Genomic DNA, 24,274 nt, shown 5'->3' with positions numbered 1-24,274 from the left:
CAGACGATGGAGGAATTCTTCCGTGAGACAGCCGAGCGAGCCTTTTCGAAGGCGGAAGCCCACCCGAACCCCCTGGTCCGAGAGGCCGTTGACTACGACGAAAACGGTCCATCCAGATGCAAGAGGCCAAGGATGGCTCTCTTGTGATCGAAGATGCCTTCTCACTCAGATCTTCCGAATCTGGTAAGCATCAAATGTCATTGCCACATTTATCTGTCGCAGCTCTTTTCAGATTCCATCAAATGGATCACTTCGGGGGAATCCCCGGAGCGCCCTCTTCTTTTCTTCTGGCGCCATGCAAACCGGCATGGCTGCCCAGCGTGCGTTCAGGGATGAAGGACCAATGGTTCCGATCCCTAAGGTGACGCGAGGGGTTTTAGTGGGTATTGTCGGCTTGCACATTTACCGACCGAGTCCCACATAACCAGACCTAGTCTGGTATGCGTAAAAGCATTTCCCCTCTCCAAAAAAAAAAAAAAAAAAGTGCACCATGATTTTAGCTTGAACTTTCAAGTTGTCAGGTATATTTTGTGTTCGTTGTGCGTATTACAGTTCGTTTGTGTCGTGTTTTTTTTTTTTCTTTATTAAGATTAGAAATATTAAAAAATATGCCACCAAAGACAAGCGGTAAAGCAGCGAAAAAGGCTGGAAAAGCTCAAAAGAATATTTCGAAGAGCGACAAGAAAAAGAAGCGCAGGAGGAAGGAAAGCTATGCAATCTATATTTATAAGGTATTGAAGCAAGTACACCCCGATACCGGTATTTCGAGCAAGGCGATGAGCATCATGAACAGTTTCGTTAATGATATCTTTGAACGGATCGCCGCTGAAGCTTCTCGTCTTGCGCATTACAACAAGCGTTCGACGATTACGAGCCGGGAAATTCAAACAGCGGTTCGTCTCTTGTTGCCTGGTGAATTGGCAAAGCACGCAGTCTCTGAAGGTACCAAAGCCGTCACCAAATACACAAGTTCAAAATAGAGAAGTTTTTTCTTTCATCGTTTAAAAAGAAGAAAAAAATGAAATCGGTTCTTTTCAGAACCACAATTAACATTTAAAAGTAAATAAAATTTGTTTCATTAAGTAAAAAATAAATCTAATGACCGACCACTCAAATCTAGATTTTTTTTTATCAATCGAAGATCTTTTTAAATTAAATTTAAAATGAAACAGCAAAAACAAATTACATCGGTAAAAGTGCGACGCAAAAGAAATCAAGAAATAGCAGGAAAGTAACATCTCGGATTAATCAAATTCTTAACTCTCTTTAGTGTTTCTTCTATATGTCTTAATTTCATTTTTTTTAGTTATTACATTACAAACAATACTACATATTCTGATACGAATTCAATTTCACCTGAGGAATCGGAACCATTGGTTCTTCATTCCTGAAAGCACCCTGGGCAGCCATGCCATGAAGACGGCGCTCCGGGTTTTCCCCCGAAGTTATCCATTTGATGGAATCTGAAAAGAGCAGCGACGAACTCTTAAATTAGAAATTTAAAAAATATTTATAACATTCTCTCGTTTGTACATCCTTTTTAGTTTAATATTTAGTATTATATTTGGGTGCATAATTAAGACGCGGATTTCTTAAAATAAGTATAAGTTGTTGTGCTGTCATTTATAATTATTACATATTATAATGTCTATATTAGCAACGTAAGGTTGACGTTTCTCCAAAACTGTCACTTTGTCGCTTTAAAGCGACATAACTGAAAAAAACGCTTGTTCTCCCATTTTGTTTATTTTTTATTATTATTATTATTATTATTTTTTTGAAATCAAATATCCAGTGATTTTTGTAACTAGCTATAGTTACTAGTAACAACGAGTAAACAGAAAATAAATAATTGCCAATTTTAATAAATTGTTACATGGTTTTGTTCTGAATATTATGGTATATTGTTAATACTTGGAGATTCAGAAAAAGTTTTGTGTATGTGTGTTGCGAGCGCAAATTTATATTGTCGATTTTGAGAAAATGCTTCAATCGACAAAGGTACAACTTTGCGCTATTAATAGGTACACTAATAGTTATTATTAATAATTTTAAAAAATAAATAGATCAATAGTACTTTCCTCAAAGAAATTAACTAACAATTTATTATAATAAACAAATCTTTTATAGTAGATATCTACCCTAAATGTTTGTTATAAATTCGATTTATAAAACTATATACAAGAGTGGAATGATTAATTTATGGCCTCACATAGAAAACAATAATTTAGCAAAACAATTTTTTGATTACTTTTTACTATAACTACCTTTTTATTACATACACTTGGTTAATCGGGGTTTGGAATCCCATCCATGTGGGTCAATTCTGGTAACTTTTTAAACAAAGTTTTTTAGAGCTGTGATATCTTGAAAATTTTCGTTATATTTTTTCCAGTGTATTTTTTTCTTAAATTGGAAAATAGACTAAAATTTACTTTTTTTAAATTGTCGTATAAAATCTAAAGAATTGCGCTAAAACAGCTCCTTACATTGTTCAGTTTTCGTTTTTCCGGCGAGCTTCTGTGCTCAGAAAATGTGTTTTTGTCAATTTTTTCCCATACCCAAAACTTGATCAAAGATATAATGTGTTTGCTATTTTAAAATTATTAATGCTTGAACTATCTCAGACAACTATTATTTCTAATCTTCCAATATCTTTTTATGACATTTCTACAGGAGAAGCATTCTTAGATTTTCTTGAACTTGATGCATTCTTAAGATTTGTATGGTCTTTTTAAATGTCCAAAATACACTTTTAACCATACTAGGCAATGAAAAAGGTATATCTAATGTATAGAATCTAAGCCACCCATCTCAGCCACTTGACCTGACCTGACCTGACCATACCGTCAGGAGTGAAAGCTTATTCTTTTTCTCCAGGAATTAGCGCCTCCGTTCTTAGATCGTGCACGCTGGTTCCCAAGACATCTTCTGGCCGCCTCCTACGGCAGATGATCTAGGTCCCTCAGCGGGCATTTTTCTACGTCTTTTCGTTTACGAAGAATCAGAGCTTTTCGAACATTGATTTCTTCCTTCTTCCCCCATTTTCTTAGTTTTATAAATCTCCTCTGTAAATTTCTGTACTGTTCTCCAATGCTCATTGTTCTCGAGCATTTTTTCAACTAGATTATCATGTATAAGTTTATTACTTATTTGTAATTCCCACTTCTATCGAATGGCATCGCGTTGATAAAACACATGTTTTCGAAAAACACATGTTCGGCTGTATCTTCCTCGTTGCAGTATACACAGCGGTCATCATCTGCTCGATGCATACGGTGTAGATATGACAGAAAAGCCTTATGTCCTATTAAAAACTGTATTAGGTAGTAATTTACCTGTCTCACAGGTTTTCTCCTTTCCATCTACCGACTTATGTTCGAGATAAGACGATGCGATGCGTCCATTTTCTTTTGGAACTGTTGTCCCATCTGGCTTGCCATGCCGTGATAGATTGCTCTATCACTTTATGCTTGTTGCCTGTTCTATCAAGTACCTTCCTACTGTCTTTAATTTGAAAGGCGATAGAAGCCAGAAGCGACCTCTGCTATTATCTGAGGGGAAATGCTTTTACGCATACCAGACTAGGTCTGGTTATGTGGGACTCGGTCGGTAAATGTGCAAGCCGACAATACCCACTAAAACCCCTCGCGTCACCTTAGGGATCGGAACCATTGGTCCTTCATACCTGAACGCACGCTGGGTAGCCATGCCGGTTTGCATGGCGCCAGAAGAAAAGAAGAGGGCCCTCCGGGGATTCCCCCGAAGTGATCCATTTGATGGAATCTGAAAAGAGCTGCGACAGATAAATGTGGCAATGACATTTGATGCTTACCAGATTCGGAAGATCTGAGTGAGAAGGCATTTTTCGATCACAAGAGAGCCATCCTTGGCCTCTTGCATCTGGACGGACCGTTTTCGTCGTAGTCAACGGCCTCTCGCACCAGGGGGTTCGGGTGGGCTTCCGCCTTCGAAAAGGCTCGCTCGGCGGTCTCACGGAAGAATTCCTCCATCGTCGGCATCTTCGCCTCTCGGTGCAATTGGTTGTTGCGAACAAACCACGGGGCGTTGAATGCTTGACGGAGAAATTTGTTTTGGAAAGTTTGTAACTTATGCATCCGAGTCTTACAGGGCGCGAACGCCCAAGCCACAGAAGCATAAGTCATGGTAGGTCGGATCACTGATTTGTACAACAAGAGCTTGTTGTCAATTGACAACGCGCTCCGCCGACATACGAGAGATCTCAGCATTCCCGTGGCTATCTTACCCTTCGCGAGTGCGTAGTCAAGATGTGGGCCGAAGGAGTTTCCTCTGCACACTTATAAGTTTTTGCTTATATTTCTTCATTTTCAATACCCCTCTCTAATACCCGACCCGACCCGACTCGACTCGACTCGACCCGACCCGACCCGACCCGACCCGACCCGACCCGACCCGACCCGACCCGACCCGACTTGACCCGACCCGACCCGACCTGATCTGACCTGACCTAACCTGACTTTATCTTCTTAACTCTATACTTGTACTTGTACAATTATTCTCAAACCTTAAACAGATAAATAAAATAATATCTTACTATGATAATTACGTTTAGTCATAGGTATACGGATAGGGAATCAAAAGCTTTGTTCACGATAGCGATCGATGAGCTTGTTCTGGCATTAATTGCATGCACAGTACATATGAGAGAAAAACCTGAACTTTTAGTTACAGGCCGTCGTTCACGGTCGAGAATATAACCTAGATACCGGATCAGTTCAGAACCAGTCCAAACGATCTTCATGTTCATTCGATCAAAGATTTTTAGTTCTAGACTTGCGCAGTTGACGAAAGCGGTTTTGTCTTTGTTACTCTCGTGTTTTGGTGCTTTACTGTCTATTTTATTATTGAGATTTATTTATTATATTACTAAATCGAAATTATTTGTAAAATAACTTTTGTGAATGTGAAAATGAGTAGTTTTTTACATTTTACACTTTTTTGTACCAATGTTTCTCTTTTATAAATTTGTGATAATTTTTTGCGGTTTTCCGATTTTTAAACATTTACTGCATACTTGACAACGGTATATTATTGTTTGTGGTAAACGATAATCCATAGCTGGTTCAGAACCGCACATGCGCTTTAAATGAGTCTTGGACTAATTTAGGATTAGTCCTAAATATCCTACGCAAACAAAGCTAATATTATTAGTACAGAAGCTTTAATATTGGAAAGTAAAAACAAAACAAAAAAATAAATGTAATAGAATTAATAATAACTGATTAAAACAAAAAAAAAGTATTTATATTAAATACTTAATATACTTCCAAATGAAAAATAGTCAAAAAATGACAATTTTATGACAATGCTTAAAATGTTAGTTGCCTGATCTAGAAAATTTACGCATCTTTATTAGCTATAATATCTACAGATAAAGAAAACCATGTTTACTAATTTTTAAAACAATAATGAATTTGTATAAATCTATCTTATTCAAACAAATATTTCTCGATTTTTTAATAAACTTATTTATTAATTATCCTCTTCAATTTTAAAGTAACTCGGTGGCGTTCTGTAATGACTATTTCAATTTTTGTTAATAAAATAAAAATTTGTAACAAATATTATTTTTTTAAATATCTTCAAATTAACACTATAAATATTTTTTATAAAAAACATATTTGTTTTATCAAAAGTTGTAAATTTTTTATTGATTCAATAAAGTCTACAATACTTACTCGGTTTATGAATTAAGTAGATCAGCAGACAAATGATCTAATATTTATAAACATTTGGCAACATTTTAATTAACTTCTTTGACGTTGTGTGCTTAAGAATTAAAAAAAACCAGATTAAACTTAAACTATCTATATCTAGTAAACTTAAACTACTTAATCTATCAATCTGTCTTTCTATCATATTTAAAATTTTCATTTTGTATATGACTTTTTTTACTTCAAATCACAAAAAAAACAGTTAGAAACACGTTTGTGCTTAACCAAAACATTACATACTTTTTTTTAATCTAAATGCAAAATAGATTATGATACGCCACGTAAAACGTTTCGAGAATTTAATCTTAGTTATTGTTGAAACATGCAATCAAATATTCGGTTCATATATCAAAAATCATCCAAATTAGTAAAAATAGATTTCTACCAAATTTCTATCTAATTGCGTAGGCAAATAAATAAAAATATTTTAGTGATAATTTTTAAATTATCTTCCAAGTTATAATTATTTTTATTTTATACGCGCGCGCCAATGTCGGCATCGAAGGAAAGAGTTTCCTATTATCTAGGTATTATTAATTTATTAAAAAGTACCAATTTATTACTGAGTGCAAGAGAGAGAGAAAGAGACAAACAGACATTAGGTATATCTGTTTTAGTAGAATTTACAATTTGTGAAGTGTCACTTGAAAAAAAGCATCTCATATAAACGAAAGAAGTAAACTACATTGTCATCTGTTGTTGTTGTTGTTGTTGTTGTTGTTGTTGTTGTTGTTGTTGTTGTTGTTCTTTTCTATAATAATTTTGGTTCCAAGTTGAATTTTGGTTTTTACTTTAGGTAAAGAAAAACAAAACAGTAAGATGCAAACAAATAAAACCAAAGTATATTTTAACGTGTATAGGTTGGTAACTAACTACCTACATATTCTTCACTATAACACATTTTTGTGATTGTGTAAAGTGACAGAATTTGCATTACGTAGGTGGATAGAACTAACTATTGAAATTGAAATTGAAATACAAAATTGATAAGTTTAAAAATAGTTTTCAGTGAATGTTGCTAATAGTTAGAACGTATAGATGACAACGCATTGCAACGAAACGAATCAAATTTGTTTCTATTTAGAAATGCATTTTATTTATAAAATAGAGTATTGTACAATAATGAAACATCGGTAAAGTTATAAGTATACTAAAACAACAAATATTAATAAAATAAACGTTTTTATTGTGACATTTTCTATCATACAACAGTTTACATCAAACGTTTGCATCTTCGAATGTTTTTTGAGATTTCGTTGTTTTTATCAAGACCAAAGTATAGAAAAAACTTTTAGAAAACATAAACAACTATTTTTTTTTTAATGTTTGCATTCAATGTACCCTAATGACTCCTGGGGCCCGTCATCTTCCAAAAAGTTCCGGTTTCGTAGTTGGTTTCGTTTCGTGCATCGACTGTTTTGAAAGAATTTTTCCGCACAAAAACAAAAGTATTTAAAAAAATTCTTATTGGCATTCGGTAGAGGATAGATTAGACTTTCGACAGACCAAAGACCAACTTTTCACGTTTACCCAGTAAGTATCTGTCGACGACGTCGCAGTTTGATGTTCTCTTTAACCGCGAATAAGTCGTCGGTACGGCGAGCGTCTGTAAGGACGTCACTAGGTCCTGAGAATAGTCGTTTCGTTGATATAAATTTCAGAATATATAGGAAAAATCTTTTTTTCAAAATTGGTTTTGTCGTCGGCTCGAAAACATTGACGATCGTCAAAAAGGAACGATGTCATCACGCCAAAGTCTAGTGTGAGGCCCCGATAATTTTAATGTTGGCGAGCGTGGTGTTTGTTTAGTCCGCGGTCGGGTTTATTTTCTAGGCAATAAAAACTTAGTCGTGGCGCGAAAATATCTTTAGTTTGAGCGCTCGTGTATTCGAATTGTGTTGGTTGGTTCGTTTAGGTTTATATTTACCTACTATATACTACCTATCAAGTATATATCTATTCTGCTGTCATAATAATAATACGAGAATACGAGAAAAAAATGGCAGACGTAGAAAATCAATCCGCATCGGCTAATGCTGCTGCTTCGACGACTTCACCTCAAGTTCATCATCATGCTAAAAAGGAGAAGAAAGCAAAAAATCCTAGAGCCAAACCTTCTCATCCTCCCACTTCCGAGATGGTCAATAACGCTATTAAGGGTTTAAAGGAACGTGGTGGTTCTTCTCTTCAAGCTATAAAAAAATTCGTCGCCGCCAATTACAAGGTAGATGCCGAGAAAGTTGCACCATTTATCAAGAAGTATCTAAAAGGCGCCGTCGCTTCTGGTTCTTTGGTTCAGACGAAAGGTAAGGGAGCTTCTGGATCGTTTAAACTTGCTTCCTCGTCCGCCTCCGGTGGTGGTGCAAAGGCCAGAGCTGCTGCTGCTGCTTCTGCTGCTAGAGCTGCTGCCGCCGCGGCAGCCGCTGCTACTGGCGAAAGAAAGAAAAAATCCTCAGCAGTTTCAAAAGTTAAAAAAAACACTGGAAAACGTTCCGCCGTTTCGGCACCAAAAACCGGTAAGAAACCATCTTCGCCAAAAGCGAAAAAAGTCGCAGCCGAAAAGAAGAGCGTAGCCGTCGCGAAAGCAAAAAAGGCCGCTTCTGTCGGCGCTGAGAAGAAAACAACCGCTGCTTCCTCTACAGGTAGAGCTGTTGCGGCAACAGCTTCATCAAAGCCGAAATCACCTTCGAAAGCAAAGAAATCAAATAAGACCGGTCCAACGAAGAAACCTAAGGCACCGAAACCAAAAAGCGCCAAGGCTATATCTGCTAAAGCGAAGAAATCTCCTGCTTCTCCTAAAAGAAAGAAGTGACCTATGGCAATAATCTCATTTGTCGTCGTCTTCGTCGTCGTCGACTACGAACCGATGATGATGATAATGATGATGATGATGATGGTGGTGACGTCCTGGATTATCGACTGTTTAAGGCCGTCGAGGGCATACATAAATGGCCCTTTTCAGGGCCACAAATTAATTTCTATACAAATAATAAAAAGTTTTCACACCTATCTGCATATACCTAAATCGAAATATAATTATTAATTTATACAAACAAACAAACGATAATGTCTGTAGGGTGTCGGCGCTAAAAACGCATTATCCCTCCTCACCTACCTAACCACTTTTATGACTTTATTCGATATTTAACTTTACTCATTTTTATGGTACCTACTTAAATAAATTAAATTCTTTTGATGCCGCCGCCGTTCTTGAAGTACCGATCAATTAAAACGATTTGTTTACCTACCCTTAACCAGAGCGAACAATCATAAATAAAAGCATCATTGTTTGACAGAGTTTAAAATTCATTATGATCCGCGTACTATTACTTTAATTACTGTCAATATTGCGAAACATTTTCATTTGTAAACAATTTTGTGGTTCTGAAAAGAACCGTTTTTTTTTTGTTTGTTTATTTTTTCATTTTAAGCTCGTTCTCCTCGAATACGTCTTGCCAGTTGGATGTCTTTAGGCATGATGGTGACGCGTTTTGCATGGATGGCACATAAATTTGTATCTTCAAAAAGTCCGACAAGATACGCTTCACTCGCTTCTTGGAGTGCCATAACGGCAGAACTTTGGAAACGAAGATCGGTCTTGAAATCCTGGGCTATTTCCCTGACCAAGCGTTGGAAGGGCAATTTACGAATCAACAGTTCGGTGCTTTTCTGATAACGACGAATTTCACGCAGTGCCACTGTACCGGGCCTGTAGCGATGAGGTTTTTTCACTCCTCCAGTGGCGGGTGCGCTTTTTCTTGCTGCCTTAGTGGCAAGCTGTTTTCGTGGAGCTTTTCCACCGGTCGATTTACGAGCAGTTTGTTTGGTACGGGCCATTTTTTTGACTACTTCTTTATCCCTCAACTACATATACACACACATAAACACCTACGTACGTCACTAACAACGGCGACGGTTCATATGACCCTGCAACAAAATTTTTCGCCGTATTTTATTAACTAGGGTGACACTATGCGTTATCTGATTGGTCAAAAAAGTAACTTAAGAGGCGGAGCGAAACTAAACTATAAAATGAGTTGACTAATCTGGCGAGCAGGTAGTTGTTTTCGACGAAGCAGTCAAATCTGTGTCGTTTTCTTTTGTGAAACAAAGCTTAATTTGAATCAATAATCATTCAAAATGACCGGTCGTGGCAAAGGTGGAAAGGGATTGGGAAAAGGTGGAGCAAAACGTCATCGTAAAGTTTTACGTGATAACATCCAGGGCATCACGAAGCCCGCGATCAGAAGATTGGCACGTCGTGGAGGAGTGAAACGTATCTCCGGTCTCATTTACGAAGAAACCAGAGGTGTCCTGAAGGTATTCCTCGAAAACGTCATTCGTGATGCCGTCACCTACACCGAACACGCAAAACGTAAAACCGTCACCGCCATGGATGTCGTTTACGCTTTGAAGCGTCAAGGGCGTACACTTTACGGTTTTGGCGGTTAAGTTTTTTTTATAACCTATGTTTTATCTATGAGACTACGAGGCGACGACAATACCGGTATACCAGCATTGTTTGGTTTTTATGTTTCTTCCTCATCGTTAGTTACATCAATCTACTCTCTACTATTCATCGCATTTTAATTTTCGACGAAAAAAAAACGGTTCTTTTCAGAACCACAAAATATTTCTAAACAAATGAAAAAAGTACGTATCACAAGGCTCTCAGTTAAACCACCAGTATAATAAATGTTTGATTTCCAAACTGTTTTTATATTTCTAGGAAATGTAACAAATAAAGTTGTGTGGTTTTTATGACTTTGTTGTTTAAGCAATCGTATGCTTTTCCTTAAAGGGATGAATTTTGACTTTTGAGAGATAAATAATAATTACCACTAAAGAAAGAAGACATCAAAGCCTAAGCGATATACATGGATTAGCTAGCCCCCCACCGGCGCGGCGTGTAGCTCGCCGTCTAGGAGAGGCAATAAAAATTTACCTGCTTTTAAACTATTAAGAAAATAAAACATCTTGAGTGCTCTTTTTTTTTTAAATCGTGCAATAAATTTTTGCCAAGTTTTATGTAACTTTAAGTAGGTATGTTTATTTACTCTTTAAAAAAAGTTTGTGATTCTTTTTTTTATTTGTTAAAAAAATGATGGCCCTGAGAAGTGCCGATATTATTATTTTTTTGTAGCTTGCTGCTTCTCACAGCAACTAGAGAGACAACAGTTAGCTGTTTATGGTTTCTTTTCGGTTTTTTTCGGCAAAAGGACCGCCTGGATGTTGGGTAAAACACCACCTTGAGCGATTGTCACACCGGAAAGGAGCTTGTTTAATTCTTCGTCATTTCTGATGGCCAATTGAAGATGACGTGGAATAATACGAGTTTTTTTGTTGTCACGAGCAGCATTTCCAGCCAATTCAAGAACTTCAGCGGCAAGATATTCCATCACAGCCGCCAAATAAACTGGAGCACCGGCACCGACTCGTTCGGCGTAATTACCTTTACGAAGTAAACGATGTATTCTTCCAACAGGAAACTGAAGACCGGCCCTGCTCGAACGAGACTTGGCTTTTCCTTTTACCTTTCCTCCTTTTCCACGTCCAGACATGTTGATATGATGGTGGTTTTCGTAGTTTATGGAAAAGTCAAAATAAACTATAAGAATATGCTGCGCGTATAACTTGTATGCTACAACTGCGACTGCGAATGACTAAAGTTGCGTTTCTGGCTTCGTATTTATACGGTTACTTATAGAGAAGTCGTATTTCTGACTGGATGATTATACTAAAAGGTGGGGTCTTGATTCGGAGTAAATTCGTATATAAAACATTTTTAACAAGTAGTGCACCACGATTCCCCCGTCGACAATGAGATCGACACAGGGAACAGGTTCTCGAGCCTGTCGAACGAGGATGACTTCGAGCCGACCCCATCGGATGTCGAAAATGGGGAAGAAAGTGAGATGGAAGAGAGGAGGAAGAAGAAGAAGCCTTCTTCGCCCAAGCCCTCTCCCAGGATCGCCACTTGGGCCTCCGTCGCGGCGGCCCCAAAGTGCTCCACCTCGGCAGCCCCCAAGTGCTCCAGCCCGGCAGCCCCACGGATCTCCATCCCGGCAGCCCCCCGGGTCTCTCCCCCGACAGCCCCCCAGAGCTCCACCCCGACAGCCCCCATTTCAAAGGCCCCACGAATTCCGCCGATTTTCTTGAGAGACGCAGGAAAATGGCAACGCGTTTCGTCCGTGGCCAATGAACGGAAGTACGCATTCACAAAGGCGAGGAGCGTGAGTGATCAGATCCGAATTCAGCCAACTACCGTAGCTGATTTCAGATCATTCACGAAATCCATGGACGAGGAGAAAATCCCGTACCATACTTTCACCCTCCCTGAGGAGAAGAACACCAGGGTCGTCCTGCGCGGGATTCCAGTCCAGGTATCCATGGAGACAGTGCTCCAGGACTTGAAGCTCCAGGGCTTCAATCCTGTCTGCGTCCACCGGATGCACGCCGGATAGAGGCAACTCCCGTTGGTGCTCGTCGAGGCACCACTCAGCCAGACAAAGGATGTCTGGCAAATCAAGACCGTCTGCAGCCTGATGGTCAAGGTTGAAAAACCGAGGAAATCAGGCAAAGCAGCACAGTGCCATCGGTGCCAGCGATTTTTCCACGCACAGAGGAACTGCACGGCAGAACACCGATGTGTCAAGTGCGGGGAAGCACATGACACAAAAGTGTGCACGAAGGAGAGCAAGGAGCCTCCCAAGTGTGCCAATTGTAATGGCCCCCACACGGCCAATTACAGAGGCTGTCCGCAGTTCCCCAAGCTGCAGAAAACCGCCACCCCCAGGACAACCGCCCCCGCCAAGGCCGCCCCCACCAAGGCCGCCACCCCCAAGGCAGCAGCCCCCAAAAAGGCCGCCGCTCCCAAGCCAACAGCCGCCCCCAAGGTCGTCGCTCCCAAGGCAAACCCCACCGCCACCAAAGGCAAAGGAGGCGCCAAAAAGACCGCTCAACAGCGTCAAACGGTGACCTTTGGTTTGCAGAGGAACCAGATTGCCACGGCCGTGGCAATGGCAAAGAGCCCGGAAGAGTTGGCTGAAAAACTCTCAGCCTTCGTCGCTCTTCTTTTGAATCGTTGATGGGTGCAAATCAACTGATCCAAAATTCTTTTCAGGTGGCGTTCTGGAACGCCAATGGTCTTCGAGCGGCCCGGGACGAACTCGAAGAATTCGTCGACAGGCTGCAACTTGACATCGTACTTGTGTGCGAAACAAAGTTGCAACCTCAAACGACGGACCCAAAAATTCGGGGTTTCACTCTCCACAGGGCGGACAGAGGGATCGGCCCAGGAGGAGGAACGGCAATTTTTGTAAGTAACAGAGTTAAACATTCTGTTCTAGCAACACCCGATCTTCGCAACATGGAAGCCGTGGGCATCAACGTAGCCACTGCAAATGGGCCCCTGCGCCTGTTTGCATGCTACAACCGACCACAAATTCCAATTCTCGAAGAGGACCTGCGGACACTTTTCGACGGCAACACACCAACGATCGCTGCTGGTGATTTCAACGCCAAGCACATCAACTGGGGAAGCCGCCGTTCGAACAGGAACGGAAACATCCTCAACGGCTTCACGGATCAACACCTGGACATCTCCGTCATGGCTCCGGTAGAACCCACGTTCTACCGAAACTCGGACGGGACTGCAGACATCCTTGACGTTGCAATCGTCAAAAACGTCGTGCACCAGGTTCGGCTGACGGCAATAAACGACCTCTCTTCGGATCATAACCCCGTTCTGATGCAAATCGGGAACGAGGCAAACGATCCGATTGTATGTCGTTATACCTCAGTGGATTGGAGGAAGTTCACCAAGCACCTGGTGAACAACTTCGGAACAATCCCACCGATCAGATCCACAGAAGAAATCGACGAGGCGGTCCAAACCTTCGAGACGAAGATACGGGACGCCATCGCCTCCGCCACCAGGGAACGGAGAACTCCGGCCCCAAGACTGGAGATTTCATGGGAAATCAGGGACCTCATCAAGGCAAAAAGGCGAGCCAGACGGATTGCACAACGTACCGGTTTTCCGGTGGACCGTGCAGAAGCCAACCGGCTGAGATGGGAGGTGAGAAAAGCACTTTCTGATTTCAGAAACGAGAGATGGGAAGCCAAGCTTCAATCTCTCACCACCGAGGACAACTCCGTCTGGAGAATGTCAAGGGTGCTGAGATCTGACCGAAAACCGCTTCCACCAATCCACAGTGAGAACGGGATCGTCTTCACCGACGAGGAGAAAGCAGAAGCGTTCGCGTTGAGCATGAGCAGACAATGCTCACTCAACCTCACGAATGCGGACCTGGACCACGTCGAAGAGATCGAGGATCACGTGGAATCCATCGCCACCGAAGACCCAGATGAACCCCTGACCCCGACAACCCCCGAAGAAGTTTCCGGAGTGATTCGGAAACTGAAGAAACGGAAGGCATCCGGACCAGACGAAATCAGCAACAGGGCTCTCAAGAACCTCCCGCTGAAAGTCATCGTCGAACTGACAGGTATTTTAAATGCAATGCTCAGTTTCAGATATTTTCCACAGCGTTGGAAAATAGCAACGGTCATTTTCATCCCGAAACCGGGGAAGGACCCAAAGTTTCCCCAGAACCACAGGCCAATCAGCTTGCTGTCGGCTGTGGGAAAGGTCGCAGAACGTCTCATCCGCTCCCGCCTCCTCCAGCTCACCCAGGAGCGACACATCGTCCCCGACGAACAATTCGGCTTTCGGTCGAATCATTCAACAACAGATCAGCTACTACGAGTCGTAGAGCACGCTTCCATCAGTATCGAGCGCAAGCAAGTTACTGGTGCAGTGTTTCTCGACGTGGCAAAAGCACTCGATGCGGTTTGGCATGATGGGCTTATTTACAAGCTCCATCAGACTGGCATTCCGCTCGCAATGGTTCAAATGATCAGATCGTTTCTCGAGGGACGCCGTTTCCAGGTGAGAATCAATAACTCTGTTTCAGATCCCCAGGACCTGGAAGCCGGAGTCCCTCAGGGCTCCGTTCTTTCACCCCTTCTTTACTCCATTTTCACCCATGACATCCCAAAAACTGACCGTACGACACTGGCAATATACGCAGATGACACAGCGATTCTCACCAGATCGAAGCAACCCTACATGGCTACCCGCTACTTGCAGGAGTCTGTGGAACGCATCGAAAACTGGTGTCGCAGGTGGCTCATAAACGTCAACCCCGACAAAAGCAGAGCGCTTTTGTTGGCACGACGTAGAGTCAGCCCTGATGGGTTTGTTCGAATGTTCAACGCGGATATTCCCTGGTCTGACCAGGTCAAATATCTCGGGGTCATTCTGGACAAAAAACTCTCCTTCGGCCCACATCTTGACTACGCACTCGCGAAGGGCAAGATGGCCACGGGAATGCTGAGATCTCTCGTATGTCGGCGGAGCGCGTTGTCAATTGACAACAAGCTCTTGTTGTACAAATCAGTGATCCGACCTACCATGACTTATGCTTCTGTGGCTTGGGCGTTCGCGCCCTGTAAGACTCGGATGCATAAGTTACAAACTTTCCAAAACAAATTTCTCCGTCAAGCATTCAACGCCCCGTGGTTTGTTCGCAACAACCAATTGCACCGAGAGGCGAAGATGCCGACGATGGAGGAATTCTTCCGTGAGACAGCCGAGCGAGCCTTTTCGAAGGCGGAAGCCCACCCGAACCCCCTGGTCCGTGAGGCCGTTGACTACGACGAAAACGGTCCATCCAGATGCAAGAGGCCAAGGATGGCTCTCTTGTGATCGAAGATGCCTTCTCACTCAGATCTTCCGAATCTGGTAAGCATCAAATGTCATTGCCACATTTATCTGTCGCAGCTCTTTTCAGATTCCATCAAATGGATCACTTCGGGGGAATCCCCGGAGCGCCCTCTTCTTTTCTTCTGGCGCCATGCAAACCGGCATGGCTGCCCAGCGTGCGTTCAGGGATGAAGGACCAATGGTTCCGATCCCTAAGGTGACGCGAGGGGTTTTAGTGGGTATTGTCGGCTTGCACATTTACCGACCGAGTCCCACATAACCAGACCTAGTCTGGTATGCGTAAAAGCATTTCCCCTCTCCAAAAAAAAAAAAAAAAAATGCACCACGATTTTAGCTTGAACTTTCAAGTTGTCAGGTATATTTTGTGTTCGTTGTGCGTATTACAGTTCGTTTGTGTCGTGTTTTTTTTTTCTTTATTAAGATTAGAAATATTAAAAAATATGCCACCAAAGACAAGCGGTAAAGCAGCGAAAAAGGCTGGAAAAGCTCAAAAGAATATTTCGAAGAGCGACAAGAAAAAGAAGCGCAGGAGGAAGGAAAGCTATGCAATCTATATTTATAAGGTATTGAAGCAAGTACACCCCGATACCGGTATTTCGAGCAAGGCGATGAGCATCATGAACAGTTTCGTTAATGATATCTTTGAACGGATCGCCGCTGAAGCTTCTCGTCTTGCGCATTACAACAAGCGTTCGACGATTACGAGCCGGGAAATTCAAACAGCGGTTCGTCTCTTGTTGCCTGGTGAATTGGCAAAGCACGCAGTCTCTGAAGGTACCAAAGCCGTCACCAAATACACAAGTTCAAAATAGAGAAGTTTTTTCTTTCATCGTTTAAAAAGAAGAAAAAAATGAAATCGGTTCTTTTCAGAACCACAATTAACATTTAAAAGTAAATAAAATTTGTTTCATTAAGTAAAAAATAAATCTAATGACCGACCACTCAAATCTAGATTTTTTTTTATCAATCGAAGCTCTTTTTAAATTAAATTTAAAATGAAACAGCAAAAACAAATTACATCGGTAAAAGTACGACGCAAAAGAAATCAAGAAATAGCAGGAAAGTAACATCTCGGATTAATCAAATTCTTAACTCTCTTTAGTGTTTCTTCTATATGTCTTAATTTCATTTTTTTTAGTTATTACATTACAAACAATACGAGTACTACATATTCTGATACGAATTCAATTTCACCTGAGGAATCGGAACCATTGGTTCTTCATTCCTGAACGCACCCTGGGCAGCCATGCCATGCCGTGTTGCCTTAGAAAAAAAAGAAGACGGCGCTCCGGGTTTTCCCCCGAGGTTATCCATTTGATGGAATCTGAAAAGAGCAGCGACGAACTCTTAAATTAGAAATTTAAAAAATATTTATAACATTCTCTCGTTTGTACATCCTTTTTAGTTTAATATTTAGTATTATATTTGGGTGCATAATTAAGACGCGGATTTCTTAAAATAAGTATAAGTTGTTGTGCTGTCATTTATAATTATTACATATTATAATGTCTATATTAGCAACGTAAGGTTGACGTTTCTCCAAAACTGTCACTTTGTCGCTTTAAAGCGACATAACTGAAAAAAACGCTTGTTCTCCCATTTTGTTTATTTTTTATTATTATTATTATTATTTTTTTTTTGAAATCAAATGTCCAGTGATTTTTGTAACTAGCTATAGTTACTAGTAACAACGAGTAAACAGAAAATAAATAATTGCCAATTTTAATAAATTGTTACATGGTTTTGTTCTGAATATTATGGTATATTGTTAATACTTGGAGATTCAGAAAAAGTTTTGTGTATGTGTGTTGCGAGCGCAAATTTATATTGTCGATTTTGAGAAAATGCTTCAATCGACAAAGGTACAACTTTGCGCTATTAATAGGTACACTAATAGTTATTATTAATAATTTTAAAAAATAAATAGATCAATAGTACTTTCTGTCTAGGTAACACAGTAACACAACAGTGCAATTTAGATATTATAATTTTACCCCTCTCTAGACAAGGCGGACTAAAACAGGGTGGGGGCCCTTTGAGTCATCACAAACTCATGAGATAAGATAACTATTTCCTAACGTCAGCGAAAGATTCATTGTACCCTCGACTGACATTGACTCACCTACGCCGTCTATTATTGTTTTGTTTCGATTAATTTGTTGTTTATTATTTTTCATAGTTTGCAAAAATTACACTGATTGAAGCACCTGTATCTTTTAAAAATTTTAACACTTTTGATTCATATACCACACTAATAAAATTTACTGCATTAATATTTAAAATTACTGCGCTGTCGGAATTTTTACGACTCTTGGTCTCGAAAAAACCGATTTCCTGTTGCACGTGAATTTTCCGAAAAATGAGCATTTCCCGATGAATAAGAATTTTCCGAAGAATGAGAATTTTGAGATGTCGCACTTTCTGAATTAGTCATATAATCAACACGTTGATTGAAGAAATTTCTATTATTATTTCCACGATGGAAATTTTGACCTCTGTATGAAGAGTTGTTTCGTTCTCTGTTGTAATTATTGTTACTGTTGTTATTGTTGTTTGAATTTTTGTTTGAGTACTTTTGACCGGAATACGCGAAATTTTGCTTTCGGTTATTAAATCTTTGATTATTTTTGTAATTACCATTTCCGCGTCCGCGATTTTTATTGATGAAGAAAATTTGAGAAGCATCCTTTTTACCAATTTCTTCGTCTTTTGCTCCGCATATGGCATCAGTAGTATAAGCGAGCAATTAGTGCTAATGAGGTCATTATCTAATGACCGCTACAATTTTCTCTTAATGACCGTTACACTTTGGCCGCTACAATTTTAATAAATGAATTAATTAAAAGCTGTATTAGATTTTCTAAAATAAAATTAAAACAAAAAATTAAGAAAAATAAAAATTTATTCAAAATTAAAATATATGGTGTTTATGTCTTCGACGCCGCTTTCCTCGCTTGATATCCGGTCGTCACCGGATTTCCGGAAGATGGCGATTCTTCTCGCCGAATAATAGGGTATTTTTTGACGCCCCAGATTATACATCACATGGCAGATTAAATTGGCCCTATGTAGTATCTGGGTGGAGCATCGTGTGCACCGGAGAATCATTATATGTATTACTAACGTGGATATGAACGCACCACACTTTCCGCTCTCTTCTCGCGCACCATTTACATATGATCTTCTGGTCCTCTACATCTTGAGTCCCATTCTCCTCCTTATTCGCAGCCGTTGCTTCTCATTTGCATGTAATACAATACATTGTTCCTCTAAAAAGTAATAATAATAACAATTATTTTATGAGAAACATGTTATAAAATATTTATAACTTACCAGCCATTTGAAATCGTTGTTGGTCGAGAGTCACAACTGAAATGGGTAAAGGGTGGTTGTGGAACGAAAAGGTAATTAAATACCCATTTAAGCCTTTTGGTTTTGGAGCGCCACTATGTCGTCACCGGTTTATCTCCAAATTTACGTTATTAATCTGCGTTTCATAATTCAACATTCTAATTGTATCTATCTTTATGTAACAACTTTGTTTTATGTTATTACGTTAAATGAGAATTGAGAAAATTTGTTCTCTGCAATAAAATCCCTTTGTGTGTTTCATAATATTAAAATTCTGATTTCAGTCGCGATGAAATAAAAAAAAAATACTGTGCATTATAAAAGATGATAATGAGAAGATAAATATTAATTTTCTCTAGACTTTTGGCGCTAGACATGTCTTTTATGTACTTTCTTTCATTGGTTTGTGAATAATTTCTTAATGCTATGTAATAAAAGGTCACTTTACTATCTCGTCTCAACGTCTGAAATTATTTCAACCAGTCAAAGAAATGATTATTAATTCAACATTTAATTGTACAAAATCAAACAATATTATTTGCTTTGTATAACGATAAATAAGAAATATTTGGTGACATATTGTAAGTATAGAAATGAAATACAACTTTATTTGAGAATTTCCATTTATTAATAACGGCTGCCACTTGGACCGCTGCAACTTTCAAATTGTGATATTAAGTGTCTCGTGTTGGTGAATGACAGTGAATTTTTAATTTCTATAAACCTTATTCGTTCTATTCGTTTATAAAATGAATCCTACACACGATATTGTGTGCAGTGTGTTAGAAACCCCTTTTAATCGGTGGAAGCAAGATGATCAAAAAGACGTTTTAAATTTCGGGCGCCCTACTGTAAATTTGTCACTGACTATGAAGAAAGAAAATAAAAGTAGTGGTAAATCCTATAATCTGCAGTTTAAGGAAGCTTGGTTTAATCAATTTAAATGGCTGTGTAGCAGCCCAACATTAGAAAAGGTGTTTTGTTGGACGTGCTTACTTTTTTGCACTAAACATGGTGTTTGGAACAGAGATGGGTTTGCAAATTTAATAAATATTTCAAGAGCATTACCCAAGCATAATGATTCCAAGGAGCATTTGCATTCTGCATTAAAGTTGAAAACATTTAAAAATAACCAGAATACTATTGCAGACGCACTAAGAGAAAATGCTGCACTTTTGCTATTAAAATTCAGTGAAAATGTGCGTTTAAACAGACTTGTTCTGTAAATAATTATTGATGCAGTTGTATTCTTAAGCAAACAAGAACTGGCATTCCGCGGCCACGACTAGAGCAGCGATTCTATAAATCGTGGAAATTATAAAGAACTTTTAAGACTGTTGTTATCAAGAAGTTCTTCAGAAATTAAAACAAATTATGAAAAGATTAAGAACGTTTTCAGTGGTGAATCCAAAACTATACAAAACGAAATAATTCATTGCATTTCTGACTACATTAATGATTATATCGTGACAGAAGTATTAGATTCGGTCTTGAAACAATTTAATTGTTATGAGAATAAATTAATTGGTCAGTGTTACGATGGGGCAGGTATGATGTCTGGGCAGCTGAATGGACTACAACAAAAAGTAAAACAAAAAGCGCCTCAAGCAGTCTCCATTCACTGTCTTGCACACCGTTTATATCTGGTCATCCAACAAAGTTGTAAAGATTTCTCAATGTCGAATTTTTTTCGCAAGTCTTAGCGGAATTCCAGCTTTTTTTCACCATTCCGCAAAACGATCATTTTTATTTAATTCAAAAAACGCAAGATGAATACCCACTATTACAGAAACTCGTTGGTCTTCTGATTCTATATCAATTAATGTTATTGTGGAGGACTATAACAAATTGAAAGAAGTTTTTGAAATTGTAGTGGAGAGTGAAGAATCGGATAAAAAATCTACTCAACTAGCAAAAGAATTTTTACATAATTTCAATGATTTTGAATTTACGTTTTTATCAGTTGTTTTTAATGATATTTTTTGTTCTTTGGATATAATATAATAAGCTAACAAACGATCAAGTAAAGGAACAGTTCAAAATTTTGTTTTATGAAATATTAGATCATATAATGATGGAAAAGCAGACAAGACTTCAAGACTGTGAAAAATTACAATTTTTAGTACTTGCTAATTCTGGAAAAATTACACTTTATAATTCACGTTTTCCCAGTGAAGCATTACAAAGTGTAACTCAATTTTATGGGAATATCTTTAATAAGGTACAGCGTTTAAAAAACAAACTGAGCCTTTTATATGCTGACGAAAGTTTTTATAATATAACAGCCCAAGAACTTCTTCATAAACTTAATGAAAATAAAGATGTATTTGTAGAAACCTTTAGATTATTTTCATTAATTTTAACTCTTCTATCAACTAGTGCCTCAGTGGAACGAAGCTTTTCTTGGCTTAAGCGTATTAAAACTTATTTGAGAAACATGGTTTCACAAGAGACTTTATCTTTGGCTAATTATTCAATTCAAAAAAAACTTTTAAATGACTTGATGAGAAGTCATCCATTCTATGAAGATATTATAAATAAATTTGCTGCTCTAAAAGACAGAAGGATTGACTTGGTGTCCAAAATTAGATAAGTAGTTACTAACTAATTATATGTGTATGTTTCTAAAGTAGATGTAGTTTTTTTTTTCTTTTAGTAATTGTTTTCATTAAAAGAATGTACCTATATATTATTTTTATTTGGTTGGGTAAACGAGATTATTACTTTTTAAAGATTAAACGTTGAAACCATTCCAGCTTCAAAAAGAAATGTACAATTTGTAGCTCTTCACCTATTTTTCAACCCACGAGCCGCCGCTGGATACAACTAACAACTTTCCAATTTTTGAAAAATTGATTAGGTAGTTATTGAGAATATATTTGCTAGTGTCGATTACTGTAAAGTAAACAAATAAAAATTCTATTTAAATACTATAAGAAAAACAACCTACCAAAATTTCATCGTCGTTTAACTTTAGGCTTGACTAAGAGTGATATAATTTAGGTTTTAAAATAATATTTTGAAATAAACAAAATAATTTAAACTTAAAATTAGCGATGTTCAACCGACTATGTATGAGTAATTAACAATAATAAAAATCATAATAATTATTAGAATAATGTAATATTTATATCTAACCATCATTTATATCAACCATCAACATCTCGTTTTCATGAAAATACCGATCCACAAACCCTCAACATCTAAGGCATCGGAATCAGGTAAATACTTTAACATTTATATAATTATAAAAAAATCATTAATTAATGAATTACCACATTAAAAATGAAATGAAATTGAATGAAAAACCACATTGTAATTTAGTTCATAGCGATATAAAATGTCAAAATTGTCAAAGAAATCTTCGGGGTGCCCAATGTTTTGAAAATCATATTACAAAAAATATATGAGCGAAAATAAAAAAATGTCCAACATGTTCAACTTTCGTAAAACTTCATTCTAAAAGATGAAACCATATTTGCGGTATGAAGTTGTGTCGGTATCATATTAGTATCGGGTGATACCGCGCTTAGCAGAGAAATTGCAATCAGGCATTTTTTTTTTTTGAGAGGGGAAATGCTTTTACGCATACCAGACTAGGTCTGGTTATGTGGGACTCGGTCGGTAAATGTGCAAGCCGACAATACCCACTAAAACCCCTCGCGTCACCTTAGGGATCGGAACCATTGGTCCTTCATCCCTGAACGCACGCTGGGCAGCCATGCCGGTTTGCATGGCGCCAGAAGGAAAGAAGAGGGCGCTCCGGGGATTCCCCCGAAGTGATCCATTTGATGGAATCTGAAAAGAGCTGCGACAGATAAATGTGGCAATGACATTTGATGTTTACCAGATTCGGAAGATCTGAGTAAGAAGGCATTTTTCGATCACAAGAGAGCCATCCTTGGCCTCTTGCATCTGGACGGACCGTTTTCGTCGTAGTCAACGGCCTCTCGGACCAGGGGGTTCGGGTGGGCTTCCGCCTTCGAAAAGGCTCGCTCGGCGGTCTCACGGAAGGATTCCTCCATCGTCGGCATCTTCGCCTCTCGGTGCAATTGGTTGTTGCGAACAAACCACGGGGCGTTGAATGCTTGACGGAGAAATTTGTTTTGGAAGGTTTGTAACTTATGCATCCGAGTCTTACAGGGCGCGAACGCCCAAGCCACAGAAGCATAAGTCATGGTAGGTCGGATCATTGATTTGTACAACAAGAGCTTGTTGTCAATTGACAACGCGCTCCGCCGACATACGAGAGATCTCAGCATTCCCGTGGCCATCTTGCCCTTCGCGAGTGCGTAGTCAAGATGTGGGCCGAAGGAGAGTTTTTTGTCCAGAATGACCCCGAGATATTTGACCTGGTCAGACCAGGGAATATCCGCGTTGAACATTCGAACAAACCCATCAGGGCTGACTCTACGTCGTGCCAACAAAAGCGCTCGGCTTTTGTCGGGGTTGACGTTTATGAGCCACCTGCGATACCAGTTTTCGATGCGTTCCACAGACTCCTGCAAGTAGCGGGTAGCCATGTAGGGTTGCTTCGATCTGGTGAGAATCGCTGTGTCATCTGCGTATATTGCCAGTGTCGTACGGTCAGTTTTTGGGATGTCGTGGGTGAAAATGGAATAAAGAAGGGGTGAAACAACGGAGCCCCGAGGGACTCCGGCTTCCAGGTCCTGGGGATCTGAAACAGAGTTATTGATTCTCACCTGGAAACGGCGTCCCTCGAGAAACGATCTGATCATTTGAACCATTGCGAGCGGAATGCCAGTCTGATGGAGCTTGTAAATAAGCCCATCATGCCAAACCGCATCGAATGCTTTTGCCACGTCGAGAAACACTGCACCAGTAACTTGCTTGCGCTCGATACTGATGGAAGCGTGCTCTACGACTCGTAGTAGCTGATCTGTTGTTGAATGATTCGACCGAAAGCCGAATTGTTCGTCGGGGACGATGTGCCGCTCCTGGGTGAGCTGGAGGAGGCGGGAGCGGATGAGACGTTCTGCGACCTTTCCCACAGCCGACAGCAAGCTGATTGGCCTGTGGTTCTGGGGAAACTTTGGGTCCTTCCCCGGTTTCGGGATGAAAATGACCGTCGCCATTTTCCAACGCTGTGGAAAATATCTGAAACTGAACATTGCATTTAAAATACCTGTCAGTTCGACGATTACTTTCAGCGGGAGGTTCTTGAGAGCCCTGTTGCTGATTTCGTCTGGTCCGGATGCCTTCCGTTTCTTCAGTTTCCGAATCACTCCGGAAACTTCTTCGGGGGTTGTCGGGGTCAGGGGTTCATCTGGGTCTTCGGTGGCGATGGATTCCACGTGATCCTCGATCTCTTCGACGTGGTCCAGGTCTGCATTCGTGAGGTTGAGTGAGCATTGTC

Source organism: Tribolium castaneum, chromosome 8, assembly GCF_031307605.1.
Source record: "Tribolium castaneum strain GA2 chromosome 8, icTriCast1.1, whole genome shotgun sequence".
Lineage (NCBI taxonomy): Eukaryota > Metazoa > Arthropoda > Insecta > Coleoptera > Tenebrionidae > Tribolium > Tribolium castaneum.
Note: the sequence above shows the minus strand (reverse complement) of the source record.